Here is a 17,307-nt window from a genome sequence, read left to right on the forward strand (position 1 = left end):
AATGCTGGAAGGAATATGGAGGTCAGATACAGGAACACCACATTATGAAATTAACATTAAATTATAACGGTCTTACTAATAAAAACTCTATATACAGACGTTTAACTGTCTTATACTTATACAATGAGTAGCTCGTTTATAAGTCGTGTGTAAATTCCTTACTAATAATCACTACATACGTCATATATAACAGTATAACTGTTACACAGCTACGTCATAGTTTCGTCATTACTTCGTTACGAAAGGTAATAGAATATCTGAGGTTCTCTACTGGATCCGGTAGAGTGCTCTAGTGTGGCATGTTAAATATCGATAGTACAACTGGCTCTAATCGATTACCACACTACATTTTAGTCAAAGAGTACAAGCTACAGCAATATTATTCTAATAATTCTATGATCTTTGGTTTGTTCTTCTGTGGTTACAAGGCAAACATCATCATAAAATGACAGTCGTTACGAACAACTGTTAAAGGGGCGGCCATTTTTTCCCTATATACAACACTTAAACAAGGGGTTTCGTGTATATAACTACTGCAAAGCAATTCCCATTGTATAGTTACAGCCTGTTTATACGTCCATAGCTTATTCACGGTTTATTAGTAAAGTTTTCTGTCTCAACTCTGCATAAGTCTCGTATAAAAACTATACACGGTTTATTAGTAAGACTGTAAGGATATAAGATATGTTGGCAGACAGAAGAAGAGTGGGTACAACAATTCTAATTCATGAAATTTGGAACTGGCCTTGCAAGGCTTAATCCCTGAAAATTATGATGATGACAAGGATGATGATGATAATTAAATTAGTTTCCACACATTCAGCAATATCGCAGAAATTATGAAAGGTATAAAAAAATATACCCTTACTCTTTTTTATTCTTTATCTTATTAGGAACAAAAAATTTTATTAGGACAATTGTTGTAGAACCGACCTGAGACAAGTTACAGAGAAGAAAAGAGATAAGTGTCTGTTACATCACACATCTTGAAATGGCGACTTCACACAGGCTCTCTGCCACAGATTCAGACAAAACACCTCTCACTCATAAGCTGTACATGCGCAGTAGTCATGCTATTCCTTCATTTTAAATTTTACGGACTAGGATATATGAACTTATACCCCTCCACTATACTGGGTGTAAAAAAATATATGCTACAAGGCTCGGTGGTAGGTAGGTGTGTACTATGTGATCATATTTTGTTAATAAACCCATGCTAGCGTCTCTGAAATATGGATGAGAATATAGGCAGTATGGATCACAAAAACTAGGAAAGAAGTACAGTAAAAAAGACAATTGAAATTGAAATTGCACCCATGTCCAGAGACCCATGCCCAATAGTCTGGCCCCCTCGCTCACCTGACCTGACACCATTGGATTTCTTTGTACATGAAAACCCTGGTGTACAAGACTCCCATGGAGACACAACAAGATCTTGTGGCACGAATTCAGGTAGCAGCTGGAGTCATCCGAAATATGCCAAGAATATTTCCAAGAGTTCGACATGACATAACCACGCAATGCACAAAATGTATCGAAGTTGGTGGCAGCCATTTGGAGCATATTCTGTAGTTGATTAAAATAATGTTTATTTACAGTATTTCAATTGTCTTTTCAACTTCTTTCCTAGTTTTTGTGATCCGTACTGCCTATGTCTTCCTCCACATTTCAGAGATGCTAGCATGTGAACAAATTGTTTCTGGACATGGGTTTATTTAACAAAATATGATCACATGGTACTCATCTACCTACCACCGAGGCTTGTAACTTTTTTTTTTTACATCCTGTATATGTTGTTAAAAACTTGCTACACTACATTCATTTAATGTTGTTGTTTTCTAATGCCAGGCATTTGACAATAAAGTCATTTGACCTCTTGCACTCCAATATTTTTCAAAGATATTGTCATGGTTAGCCACTGACACACAAATTTTGAGATGTTCTGAATCCATTTTTTTATTTGAGTTGCACAATGGACAGTTAGGAGACTGATATATTCCAATTCTATGCAGATGCTTGGCCAAACAGTCATGGCCTGTTGCCAATCTAAATGCAGCTACAGACGATTTGCGTGGTAAATTGGGAATCAACTGTGGATTATGATGCAGAGAGTTCCATTTTTTCCCTTGAGATTGTGTTATCAAATTTTGTTTGTTGAAGTCTAAGTATGTAGATTTAATAAATCTTTTCACAGAGGAATACGTAGATTTAGTAACAGGTCTGTAAGTAGCAGTGCTGCCCTTCTTTGCTAAAGCATCCGCATTCTCGTTTCCCAGGATTCCACAATGGGATGGTATCCATTGGAATACAATTCTTTTATTGATTGTTATTAGTTGAGAGAGCATTTTATTTATTTCTGCTATTTGAGAGGAAGGTATGTGTCTAGAGACTATTGACAGAATAGCTGCTTTGGAGTCTGACAATATAACTGCATTTTTAAATTTATTGATGTGGCAGAGAAGATTCCTGAGACTTTCACTTATTGCAGTGATTTCTCCATCAAAACTTGTTGTTCCATATCCAAGAGATCTATCAAGTGAGAAGAGACAGCATGTAACACCTGCACCTGCACCTTGTTCCCTGGAGATCAAGGATCCATCGATGTATAAATGAAGCCAATTTTGTGGAGGGTACCTAATATTAATTATCTCTAAAGACAATACATTCATTTAATACAGTTGGTATTAGCATTGTGTATTACAGACGCTATGTTTGGTTCAAGTTTGTCAAGTACAACGAAGTTCGATATATGCCAATGTTCACTCTGCAGGAGGAGGCTGTCGTGTTTGTTCTATCTTGTTAAAAAAATATTCTCTGTTCTCCCCTCCCACCCATTCATGTTTTAACTGCTTAAGCATTTTAGTACAGATCTTGCGATTAGTTTTTCGTATGAAATAAGGCAAAATTTTTAATGTCTTGTTGTCTCTCTTATGTTCATACATTGCAGACACTAACTGGTACAACTTCTACAAACTGAAGCACCACAAAAGCAGTATGATTGTCGCACGTGATTTGAGAACAATGCTCAACTATGATATGATTCCAATTTTAAATCTTATTCACATTTTTGTAAATAATTCATAAATAACACCTGAACCACATTACTGTGAATGGGTATCTAGCATTCAAACACTAAAACAAAAATTATATCAACACATTAATTGTTCATAAATGATTAATTAAACAGTGACTATATATACACAATTCTCCCACCATTCAGATCTAACAAATATTTAAATATATTAATTTAAAAAAGTCAAATATTCCTAACTTAAATATATTAAGCTCTTCATCAAACTATTCCCTTATTTACCTATCACAGCAGGCCATAATATATCTTCACCTTGATGTGATGAATATTGGTCAGCTGCGCACGAGCATTTGGTGTTAATAATTTTTGGAAACGGTGATAGTACTGTACCAACTGGGTGAGAGCCAACTGCAGAAGTGAGGAACCAGTCACCAAATTGGGAAAAGAAGACAGGATCTCTCGATTCAACTCCTCCAAAGATAGTTTCCATCCCGCAGAGAAAGACTGAACAAGTGCCAATGCTTTTTCTGGAAAGAAGGTATAAACTTTTAACCTTTCAGAACATTTTGCAAAATATACAGTCATTAGGACTGGCTATGTTTACTAAATTTTGAGCTCTCAAGTTCCAGTCATCACTCATCAGGAAAAATGAGAGAATTCAGAAATAGGTGGCATAACTCTTGTTGTATAGGTCTATGCTTTCTGTCACCAAATCCTATCATCGGAATTTCAATTCTCTCATTTTCTGTTAACATTTGAAGGGTACACAGGAATAACGATCAAGGTCTATTTTAGAAAGTTTAAAAAAAAACGAGTTTTAAAGTTTTAGTACGTAGTTATATGTGCATTTAATAGAAATTGACGTGGTGGAATGTAAAGAACGATTATTTCTTATCAATTATACAATGCCATTTTGTTCTAAATTTGCTTGGCAACAATGGAAAATGCAATATAAACAAACAATATGTAAACTTCCAAAATAAGAACGATCAAGGTCCAAATAGGAAACTTCGAGATACATGGGATACAGCATGCATTATAGTGAAACACCACTTCTACCTCAGACATTTAATTTGCTTTTGATCGTTTTATATATAATTTCAAAATATAATTCTCGTTTTCCTTTCATTGGTCTTGTACTGCAGGACTGCAGAACTGCTTCTTTATTTGAAAGTCATTGAATGTTGCCGTTTTCAAATCTAATAATCCTTGGCGCTACAGCTCATGAAGGGCCCAGACCGACCAGCCAGTTGCTGGCCTCACGTCCACATGCCGAAACAGAGGTGGACGATAATCCAATCAGAATGGAGGTACCGTGTGGTTAGCACGATGATCCCCCAGCCATTATAGCTGGCTTTCGCAACCAAATTTTGGTACCTATCGTAGCTCCCCAAGTGCATCATGATGCTGGGTGGGCACCGGTCCCATACACTGGCCGAAATTTCATGAGAAAATTTCTTTCCCCATGAGGACTCAAACCAGCACGCATTCTGTAACGCGAGTCTTAGGCAGAACGTCTGAGACCACGACGTCACAGTGCGGGATTTGAAAATGTCATCATATAAAGCGGTTGAAATTTTCAACTCTTTCGCATTGTTCTTCTTCTGATATCTTTTCAGTGGCTTGAAATATAATTAAAATAATGTTAGAAAATGACTATTATAGACTAATCTGGGTGTTTAATAGCATTTGAAATTAAAATGCGATAAATAAAATTAAAGATAAAATAATTTTGACAAATAAAATAGAAACTCACTATATAGCTTTCATATCATCCGATTGATGATAATCAGGAACACATTTTTAGTACTGTATCTTATTTTACATTGTAGATTGCAATGGACTTCTAGGCGAAAGGGCTTTCTTTTTGCAGTAGCTATTCAGAAATTCTCCCCATCCATAAAATACTTCTTTTTTTTTTTACTGAGTTATTTTACGATGCTGTATCAACATCTCAGGTTATGTAGCGTCTGAATGAAATGAAGGTGATAATGCCAGTGAAATGAGTCCAGGGCCCAGCATTTGCTTGTATTGGGTTGAGGGAAAACCCCGGAAAAAACCTCAACCAGGTAACTTTCCCCGACCAGGATTCGAACCCGGGCCACCTGATTTTGCGAACATACGTGCTGACCATTACTCCACAGGCGTGGACTAAAATACTTCTTCTATCTTGCAGTAAACTATGAAGAATGGTTCAGGTTTCTTCCCAGGATTAGCAATCTCATGCCACTAGTCATCAGGAAACTCACATCTTATCTTCTGGTTTATAAATTCTACATTATTATTGCACTTGAGGTACAAATGGCCTTTTTTTGGAAATGTTGCCAACAAACAAAATTTCTTCACTATATGCACTAAGAAATGGAAAAATCGAATCACAATAAAATTTGTTATTCTGTCATCAGCAGGATTCACAGAACATATTGAATTCACGCATAGTCAGGCAAAATTCCAAAACAGGAATACCACAACATTAAGCATACTTCATCATGCGCTTTGTTCGAAACCTTTTCATCATGTGTACAAAATACAGATTTCCAGTAGAAAGTCTATGAACTTAGCATGAAAAGACTATAGTTGCCTGGAGTAATATGCTTCACTTGTTGAAAGTTTAGGAATTGAAAGATTCTTCCAGTAATCCATAGAAATTGCTCCCTTAATCATAGACTTTCTGGACTTGAAAGGTATCCAAACATTCAGAACACTTTACCTCATACAAAGTATCTCTTTTCCTCTTATGTAGTTCATTTTGAGTCGCTGTCATTTTTGCCTATTCAAATTGTGTATCTGAGTTGCATCTTTATCATTGTTTATTTCTAATTCAAGTTGAGATATATTGGTTCTAAATTTATCGCAAATACATGCGTCACTTCTGAAATACCCAAAACTTATGCTGTACTAATTAAAAAAAATCAATTAATATTTCTTGTAGGACCTCATAGTATTTACAATGATAAGTCCTGTCAGGTGAGCATTCTATGTAGCACAGGAAGCCATTAGATTTCATTCACTCATTAATCTACTCCTTTCTATAAGTAAAATATTCTGAGAACATCTCAATCCTCAACACTTAAACAAGCGTCTTCTGTAATTTATTTGACTCATGATCTGTATTCTTTTCGATTAGTTAGAAGTACATCAAAAAATTTTATTTTCTTTGTACTAGCATTCTGCATAGCTATATTCTCTGTTATTTCTGATATCTCCATTTCACTTATGACTTAATTTTAAGACAACATCTGGAACAACTAACACAAGTCTGAAAGAATGTCCATGAAACAAGCTGCAAATAAGACCTTGTTTACTTTAGTGCAAAAAATAATCATTGCATTCTTACTCAACAGTGCAAAAAGTAATGAAATTGTCGTCAGTGGCACAGCCAATGGGTGGGCCAGGTGGGCCTGGGCCCAAAAAAAATTAGTGAATTTTTAGTTTTTTTTACGGAAAACACTCAACATCAAAAATAAACCATGGATCCAGAGCAATAATTAAGATAAGAAGTCAAAAATGTGTTCATTGACACCTATTTTATTTGGTTTATTTAGACCATGTTCTGGCTCTTGCAAATTCATTATCGGAAGCACCTCAGTCTTCAAAAATGGATATTAGTAAATGTTCGTCCCTCATTAAGGCAATGATAGAAAACTTTTCAAAGCTCCGAAATGAAGAAAAATTCGAAGAATTTTATTCTAGTGCTGTTTGTATGACAGAAGTTTTCGGAATCAGTGTCTCTGTACAAGAAAAAAGAAATCATTGATCATCTCAAATGCCACAGGGTCATGTCAGTAGATTTACTGGCATGTAAAAGAACTCCTGCAGGACAAAATTCTGGCACACTGGCGATGCTGATATAACCTCTGCAGTTGTGAGCGTCGTTAAATAAACCATACCGTAATTAAATTAAATCGATCACCTCAGTCTCTGGTAAGAGACTATTTCGTTACTGATGATGGTGACACTATGCTGAAGAGTTTCAATTCAGAACAACAAGATAAGATTTTGCTGAGAGCAAGTTTATATAATATACTTGATAAAGTCATATCAGAAATGAAAAGATGGTTTGAAGAAAATTCTGTTTTCTGCGAAGCAGTATCAGTTGGTAATCCAAAGTCTTCTGATTTCATGAACTTCAAGATGCTGCCAGAACTGGCTGACTTGTATGGATCTTCAAATTTTGTGTTAAACATAAACAAGGAACTTCTAGAGAAACAGTGTTCCCTGTGAATATTAAATCAAAACATGTGTGTGACCTATATTCTAAACTACAGAACATAAGCATGGGTTTGGCATTCCAGGAACTACTCTAAGTTTTATAAATTATAGGCCTACTGATCTGTCCCATCACGACTGCATCCGCAGAAAGGAATTTTTCTGCATCATGACGAATAAAAACTTACACCAGGACAGCCATGTCAAGCACAAGGCTTTGTAATCTAGCAATTTTATCCATTGAGAGGAAGAAAAGTTGGAATTTGTTGAAGGACCCATCACCAGTGGTCAACAGATTCGTGCTAGGAAATCTCAACAGCTCCAGATCAACTTATGAAGCGTTTGTATGACTCGCATGATTGTTTATCATAATTTTGCATGTTATTAAATAAGACTTCCGAGAATGAGTTTCAAAAGAGTTGACGACAGTGCCATTGTCAGGTACTTTATAAGATCCTGTCTTGTAAACGCAGTACCAATCTAAGATAATAGCTCGACCATTACCCTTCTGATTATACAAGTAGAGCCACAATAATTTTGGTGTCAGAACTGATCATAACAAAACTGATGAACACTAGAACTAGCCATAACAACATGTTGGAAGTATCTAATATCTATAGTGGCAGTAACAAAATTAAATGATATGCAACAAAGATACTCACTTACATGATTTTTCAGTTCATCTGCTTGTCCCTTGTCAACCAGCACTTCACCTTCCTTCACAAACTGCAATATGCCACCAAAGTGAGGTGACAAGATTTCTTCCACATATTCTGCACTGCGAGTATTGAACTGTTCACGGAAGCTTTCTGCCTCTTTAGAATTGTCCCGAGTGCGTTCCCTAATGCAAACATCAATATTTTTTAATTTACATTTGTTTGTTTATCAACTGTCAGAAGACAGGTCTGAACCTCTTTAGTGACATCAATAAAGGTGCGTACACACATAGGGAACGAACAATGAACAAGTGATGAAGCGAACTTTCACTGTTTGGAGCAACATACAAATAATCAGCAAATGGTCAGGGAACATTTGCATTTGCTGGTTATTCGCAATAATGGTAGACGATTTATTATAGTAAATGCAGCAGTTATTATGGGCTGTCTAACAAAAATAAAGGGTGATTGTGACAGATTCCACTATACAAAAGTCGCAATTGGTATAGAATAGAAGCATTGACTTGTTTAATTACTTACGTTAAATTCAGTGGGATAGTTTTAAAACTTCTGTTGAATTTCAGCAACAGACTTTGAAATGTTACTATGCAAAATAGACTAACACTTTGCAAGAAAGACAGACTGATGAGAAGCAATACCTGTTCATGAAAGATTAGCACTAACAATTCAATATCTGGCAACAGAGGATTCATATACAAGTTTTATGTATTTATTCGAAGTTTCCAAACAGCCGAGTTCCATGATTTTTCCAAAATTTCCTGGTCCCGATATAATTCAATAAGGTTGATGCGGGACTGTATTTAAAATTTTTGCCACTTCAGGCAACTAAAGAAATGTTGCCCCCTCTACATAAATAACGAATTATGAAAATTAGTCAAAATTAAGACAGAGAATCGAATAATCAATATTCAAATGGAATTAATTAGTAAATAAGGGAAAATAATACAAAAGAAATAAAATTAAATATAACTTTAAATGTGAGTATTGTATTACAGTACATTCAGTGATCACCGCCCTGCTTTTTGTTGGATCTGAAATCTTCTAGAGAGGCCTATTGTTTCACTCCTTGACTGGTGAAATAGTCTCTAGTTACTTCATTTATTGCTCAGAATGCTGGATCTAATTTTATTTATTTCATTTCCATACTCATCAGTCATTATTTTAATTACATGGGTGCTGATCAATACTGCCATTCATTTCACTTTCATTATCGTACTTATTGTTAGTTTAGAAGATGTATCACATAACAGTGACGATGTACTCACATCAGTTTTTGAAAGAATACCTCAGTTTCATTTTGAACAACTCGATTTTGTGTGTCTTACAACATAAGCACTTTTTATTTCTTTTCTAAATTATTTTAAGTTTTCACTGTTTTCTATATTCAGCCTCAATTCTTTTCGTATCCGAACTTAATAATACTAATAATTTAAAACTTCATAATTTAACAACTGCAGACAGTCATTTTAAACCTGTAACTTGTGTACTAGTTCATTTCAACTGATAATAATAATAATGATGATGATAATAATAATAATAATAATAATAATAATAATAATAATAATAATAAAAATAAAATGTCAGGTATTTAACCAATAAGTTACCAATTTTTGCATAGAACAAGTATTATTTTGCTTTGAGATGTCATGAGCTGCCATGTAAAATTAAGTACGGTAACTTACAAGCTTTAATTATGTGACGCACATGTGAAATAAAGCTTGACTGGTATATTACAATCAGACAACCTTACTACCTTTTACTAATTAGTTCATTAATTACATCCTGTTCGCATATAGTATATATATAAAGTAATGTAAAATGTTTGTCATAAATGCACATGTGTATAAAATTTCTCAAATTTTCACAGCTTGAGTATGGTACTAATCCCAAAAATTTGCCATCCAGTGCCATGGCTCATGTTGGTCCATGCATAAATATGGCCCTTTGTTGATGACATCTTCTTCAATCCATTCCAGTTTTGATATACTAGTACTGGTTTGTGAAATTAGGTATATTAACCACTGCGGTCTGCTGCTACAACAAACTACGAAAAAGTGACAAATCCCATCCACAGCGAATACCAATTTCCTTTGATGTACTGACAAGCAATGGATCACATACGAAGCAAACCAAATGACTGGTTTACCTTCACTGTACCGTCCACATGTTCTGAATTCAGTCAGCAAATGCATTTGTTCATTGTTCGGTCGGTATATGGGCTTAAAACTAGTGTTGTGGGATTTAATCAATTAATCTAATCGATTAATTTATCAATTTCTGTTGTAAGATTAATCGATAAAAAATATTTAATTAATATTCCTCTCTCGGAAATTGCTTACTTAAAAAGCACAATAATACTGTTATTTTTTTATTGCAAAGCAGGTAGCGTAGGGAAAATCTTTGCACAAACACTTCAGAAAGAGATGGAAATATGGGGACAGTGACCTAGTCTACCTCTATTGAAAGTTGAAACACAATGCAAAACCCTTATTAAGTTTTATGGTTTTCCAAGAAAACTTCCACCTTGTTGTCAGCTCATCTTCCTAGCATATGAAATACATACTTTTCTGGGCTTCGTCTCCCTCACCCATTTCAAAATAGCCATGTCTATACTGTGTGCAAGTGAGAGCATAACTACCTTCTTCTCTTTTTAAAATCTGGTAATTCGATTACAACAGGGGCCAGTCTTCTGTTTCGACCGCTGTACTTTTGCAGTTGCAGTTTCTGTACTGAGTTGGTATATGAAGGTTGTGTGTTTAGTTTGATAAAGAAAAAAAAAATCAATTTTCTGTGGTTTGTGAAAAGTGTAAACTCCATTATGTCATATGAGAATTTGAGAGGTAAACTTGGTGAAATGTTACGATTTAAATTAAACGATCGTGGAGAAGTGCTTGACAGAAAAAGAGTTTTTTCGTGTTTAGTGATGCAGGAAACATTGTTACTAAACATAGAGTGGCACTTAATTTGGAGTATGTGAATGCACTCACATGTTTAAAATCATGGATGAAGCAATATTAACTAGGTGAGTCTTCGTACTTTTTGTTATTTATGCTTGTCTCAAAAATTCCCGGAGAAATTGACACAATAAATTATAAGCCTCATAATAAATATGTTAACAAGTAATTAAAATAGTTGTTCTGTAATATAACGATACAATATATACAGATATACAACATTTAATACTTATGCTAATCACCTAACACAAGTTAAATTTAACAATAATTGAGTGGCTCAGTGCTAGACTTGCCTAAACCACAATTACACTGAAAAGAGTTATTCAAGTCTAAATTTGGACGTCATTTTTTTAAATAATCACATGTCAAAATAAAATTATTTCTCTTTTACTGTAATCTAGTATGTATCTATAATAATAATAATACGTGGCGCTACAGCCCGTGAAGGGCCTAGACCGACCAGCTGGCTGCTGGCCTCACGCCCACATGCCGAAGCAGAAGTGGACGATCATCCAACCAGAATGGAGGTATCATGTGGTTAGCACGATGATCCCCCCAGCCGTTATAGCTGGTATGTATCTAGTCCATGTAAAAAAGTAAGTTGAAAAATATCATTAACCCAGAAATGTGTTAACTGTAAAATGAATGATAGACAAGTTTAGCCCTAAAACAAATTATATTTCAAGCCCAAACATGTGGCATAGGAGTCATTCCTTGTCAAAGGACCCTGAATGCAAAAAAATTAAAATATTTCAAAGTAATTGTAATATTCATATTTCTAGAGTAGATGAACCTTTATACCAGATAAACGGTTAATTTTATGAAAATATTATATTATTTAATATCTATGCATATTTGACTTTAGTATTAATAGTACTGCTGACAAAAGGAAAAATACACCTCATTTGTTGCCTGCTTTGATCATCTTTGCTTATCTTCTGATTTTTTGTTGCGTGAGAAACTTGCTGTGTAGATGTTCCACAATCTACTGTGAAATTTTGAAGCAAATCAGATGAGTTTTTCAAGTACATGGGACTAAATCAAAATATTACGATCATATGTCAGGACCGCAACACAAAACATGATTTTATTTATCCCCATAAGAAAGTAATTAACTTAGCAAAGTAAAACTTTCAGAAAGTGAGGTTATCCACAAGATCTAAATTTTAACATATAACAACTTTTTTGGTAGCATGACTATTTTGCACTCAAAATTGCGTTGCGTGTGTGACATTAGCCTCATATTATCAAATGTCACACCCACAACACAAAACATGAAAAAAAAAACAGGGAAAGACAAAAACAAGCTCTTCAAACTGATGAAATAAAGTTAACGCTAAAGCGCAAGATAGAATAAGACAGAGGCGGCACAGAGAAAAACTAAAGGAGGTACCTGAGATAAATAATGTATCTCTAACAAGGGGTTCATATAGGAGTAACAGATCACTAGGGAAAGCAGTTTTTTAAAGTGAATAGAGGTTTACCAAACAGCCTAAAGAAAAGGAAAACAGTGGTATCGAAATTTATATTTGAGGAATTGCCGGAATTTGCAAAAAGACTAAATCTGCTACAAAAATTAAAAACAGTACCGTAAAAGATTGAATGATGAAACAAAAGATAACATGGTGCAGTTTTATCTTCATGATGACATAAGCAGGACTGAGCTAGGTAAAAAAGACAAAGCCACCATAAAGAATGTTCAAACCGGCAAGAAAGAAGTGGTACAGAAATGTACTATGATGATGACGACCATTGCTGAAGCCTATGAAGAGTTTGTGAAGGAATATCCTGATTGTGTGATAAAGAAATTCAAGTTTTTCGAGCTTCACCAACCATTTGTATTTCCCGTTTCCTCTATGACCCATAACACATGTATATCATTACCATGGGAACATGCAGTTTTTGGTGGAAAGTGTAGGAAAGAAACTGGTGTATTTCCACGTAGTAAACAAGATTTATTAGCCATCCTTGTATGTGACACTGAAAGCTTTGAATGCATGTCAGATACATGTGAAAATGCAAGTCGGCCTGCAATTCTGTTCAAAATATCATTAGTGATGAAGAAACAATTAATAATGAAATGAAATGGCCTCAGTGTAGAGATGTGGAAGGACATCCTCAAATTGTCCTGGAAACTGGGACTGATCTGAATATGTCAAGAAAATACAAATCCAGTTGAACGGCATTCAAGCTCCATAGTTACGTGAAAAGAAAACAGTCCAAACACTTTGAAGAGGTGAAGAAAAAATTTCTAATTCATGATGCAGTCATCCAAATTGATTTTGCAGAAAACTACATATCTTTGAGCCAAGATGAAATTCAAAGTGCTGACTGGAGTCAGTGACAAACCACCATTTTCACTGCTGCTGTTTGGTTGAAATGCGGGAAGAACTATAATTATGTCATTATAAGTGATGACTTGTCACACAGCAAATATTCCTTAAAACCCTTCTCTAAGACTTGAAACTGAAACAAGTTCCGAATATTCAACATGTGAAGATATTCTCTGATGGCTGTGCTGCACAGTTCAAGAATTGCATCGCAGTGTTGAACCTCACACATTTTCAGTCTGACTTCAATATTTCTGAAGACTGGAATTTTTTTGCCACTTCCCATGGCAAAGGAGCAGTTGATGATGTTGGGAGAACTTTGAAAAGAACTGTTTAGAAAATGCTGAAATCACGCCAAATGATTATATAAATTCGCCTTACGAATTCTATGAATGTACCAAACAGAGTGTAAAAGTGTAACAACATTATTTACATCTGCAGAAGAAGTGAATTCATTATCACCATTCCTGGATAATCGTTGGAAAAATGTACAGCCAATTCCAAGCCTGCATAAAGTTTGCTTTGTGTCTCCTATTAAAGAAGATTTGGTGAAAGTTTCTGTAAGCTCTCAACAAGAAGAATTAACAACAGTCCAATTATTACATCTTGAAGAAGAAGAAGAAGAAGAAGAAGAAGAAGAAGAAGAAGAAGAAGAAGAAGAAGAAGAAGAAGAAGAAGAAGAAGAAGAAGAAGAAGAAGAGGAGGAGGAGGAGAAGTCTAGATCTTCATGCAACAACAAGGACAATACCAAACTTGAGCCAGGGGACTTTGTACGGTAGTTGTATCTTTAACTGCAACAGGAAAGTCTAACAGGAAACAAGACGTCTTCTTTGCTATTGTGATGAAGTATGAGGAAGTGTTGGGTGTTGCCAATAAATGAGGACAAATTTTGGGAGGACTTGTCAGTGATCCTGAAGAAAGTGAAACCTCCTAATTTGCTTAATAACAGGAGTCAATTTGCCTTTAGGTGACTATGCTATGTTTTAGCCTACATGAATGTTTGTAAAAATTTTTTTAATTTGTATGTGTTTTTTTAATTAATTTCAATAGCAGTGGTATTATTTTGGTTAGTTTGTAAATAAAAAATATCTATGTCACATTCCTGCTGATAAAAATATGTAAACTTAACATGTCTTCAAGTGTCACACACGCAACATTTTCAAATTAGAATTTATGTTGAATGTTAATGTTCCTCAGCAACTTCTATTATATCATCTCAAAAGTATACATTTTATTTATGTCACCAGCAAGTTACAATCATATTCATAATCTAAGAGAATAGAATTGTAATAAAATCTTCACTTGCATGAGCAGGAGTTGTATCATTTTGTCACACACGCAACAAAGATTGACATTTTATTTCTGTTAAGTGTATTCTTCTTAACCAACTCAAAACTTCATAACTCTGATGGTTAATATAATATATAAAAGTAAAAATGTTAGCTCTTAAAACATTTAATCTACAGTGTCTTTTGTAAGTGAATCTGCTGTTAAAATGTCACACACGCAACCATGGAATGACCCATAGGCAATGTTAGGCAAGTTTGGCTCTCGTAAAAAAAAATTTGAAACCCAAATAAGTAGGATATGCAAGTTAGGTTCAAAAGTATAAGACATTAAAATCCTTGCAGGTCAGTGGTATGATGACCAATTTATTGGACTAATTAACAAAGTTACGAACTATAAATCTTTGGAACACAAAGAAAAATATGGAACTCTTTATTTATTATCCCCGTCAGTTGCTTCCATGTCTGGATTGTTGAAACCTTCTCCTTCTACTTTCAGATTTCGGTAATAATGGTGGTAAATTGGAGGGATATATTTGAGTAGTGACATTAAATCTTTCTTCTTCTCTTTCGTGATTGGCCGACCTCTGGGATACAGGAGGTTCAATTTCTGAGAAAAGTTTCGTGATGGGCGACCTTAGATCCCTTTCCATGCTATATCGACCACACCAAAATCTATGCAGTCAGACACACTGTATGTTTTGTAGAAAAGTTTCTTGGGTTCATCTTTCCGAAACTGTAACCATCGAATCTTGAGCCATTCCACTTTTTGTTTATTTTCGATATCTTTCTGTTTGTTATTTCATTTTCTAAAGTATCTCAACTATAGAATAGTTCGCTAGTCATACGATGGACCTGAAATTTTGGATTTCTTTTCTTCACATCAGCTATTGCTCTTTCCCACTTTTCAGAAACATATACTTCTTCGTGATAGCGTTTAGACCTCTCGATGACTCCAAAGTCTATGTCACAGATATCAAAACTGTGGCCAGGAATGAAACATTTTTGATTGAGCACTTCAAGGGTTGGATGGTTTTGCAATGCGCAAGATAAGAAGAGAGCTGTTTTAATATTACGATTCTGCCCTCCACAGCTGTCACTATAGATTGTAAGAACTTTGGTTGTCTGTGGGAGAAAATTTTTGATATGATTGAGAAGGCGTGCCATTCCGAACTCCATAGTCGTCAAAAATGACAAAATAAAATGGTACATGTGGTGACATAAGCTGTAAATTTTAGCCAAACAACAACAATTATTCGTACTTAGCACTAAGCTTGCCTAACCAACCTCATCAAGGGATTTTAATAGATTTGATTTCGTAAAATACTACCTTTAATTATGTTTCATACGCATGCAAATAGAGCTAAACTTGCTTACATTATAAAATATTAATTGAAAATATAAACTAAAATATCCACCAAAAATAGTGCCTAACCCTCTGCATTTCTTATGGGTTTTGAAAAAAATGTAAGAGACAAACTTGCCTAAGCGTCACATTATATAAACTTTGCAAAAAATACAATTAAAAATAAGAAATCATCCATTAAAATACACTTATTACAAAAATAACTTACCTGATGAAGTCAGATCACCACAATTGGGTTGATAATCTTTGTCAGAATCACTGTTACCTTCAAACATGTTGTGAATGGACTCCAGGTCTGACTCTTCATATCCCAGGTTTGTTTGTTTGTTGCTTAGGCAACTATGTCGCACAACTTGCGTCTAGAGCCTAACCTATCAAAAGCTTCCACTTGAGTAAATAGTTAGAATTTCATTCGCCAGGTGGCAGTGGTGTTACAGTTTTCGTATTAATAGAATCTTTTGACGCTAGATGGCGGCAACACTAAAGCCGAAAAATAGAGATGTGTCTTGTTTTATTAAGTCTTGCTGCTTTACACTCTATTCCCTACTCTATTCAGTAAATATGTTAAAGGTTAATAAATAATTGGCAAAAAATATTAATTTACAAGCTGTCCGACAAAGAATATGATTATTGTAGGTCTGCTAATCAAAACCAAGTAATTGCAAATAGAAAGAAAAACCATAATTCTGATGACAAAATGTAGGCCTATTCTGATTTCCTGAAATATAATGATTTAACATAATATACTATTTTATGAGGTCAAACATTGGTCTGAAAATGTCGATTCCTCAACATATTCTCAAATACTTCAAAACAAAGTCTCATCTAGCTCTGATAGAAATTAAAAATCAGAAGAATTCAACACAAGGCAGTAATACCAAGCCGAAAAGTTATGTTTCCAATAATATTGTACAATGCAATACAGTCTCATAGCAGCACTTTAGTGGAGAGGAACAACATTTCAAGATATAAATCTCATAAATTAGATTCTACTTGTGTAAAAGTAGGATCCCATTATGTAAAATTTATCCTTCAACAATTTGATGAATTCTGGAAATGAACAGCTAATGAACAGCTTTCTAAAACAAAAAATACAACAATTAAAGGATATAATTAGCCACCCTACCCATTATTTCCTGGCTTAGTTGCTTTATAGGTGGTGCCTTGATATCACTTGTGACCTGTCTTCAGACAGTTGACAAAACAACAACAAAACAAGGGATCAAGATGTAAAAACAAGGGATATAATTATGTATTTACTGAAATCAGACGTTTTCCCTAGGACTGGTATTTCATTTTAATATTACGATAAATTACTATCTTGGAAATTTCAAGCTCATAGGGAACTTGCACTCTAAATATCATTCAGTCGAATACAGGGGCGTTTTAAATGACAATATTACTAATTGATCTTATTTCTCATTACGAATGTCATAATTCTAATAACAATAGAA

General features: G+C 34.6%; 1 long non-coding RNA gene across 1 annotated transcript; it reads right to left on the reverse strand.

The window, feature by feature from the left end:
* Window positions 1-54: 54 nt before the first annotated feature.
* LOC138700218 (uncharacterized) lies at window positions 55-16,982 on the reverse strand. Its single transcript, XR_011332306.1, has 3 exons — window positions 16,062-16,982; window positions 7,903-8,081; window positions 55-3,558 (listed from the first exon to the last, which is right to left on the reverse strand). It is a non-coding gene; the product is annotated as an uncharacterized lncRNA (long non-coding RNA).
* Window positions 16,983-17,307: the final 325 nt, after the last annotated feature.

This window comes from Periplaneta americana, chromosome 5 (genome assembly GCF_040183065.1).
Source record: "Periplaneta americana isolate PAMFEO1 chromosome 5, P.americana_PAMFEO1_priV1, whole genome shotgun sequence".
In the NCBI taxonomy this organism is placed as follows: Eukaryota; Metazoa; Arthropoda; class Insecta; order Blattodea; family Blattidae; genus Periplaneta; species Periplaneta americana.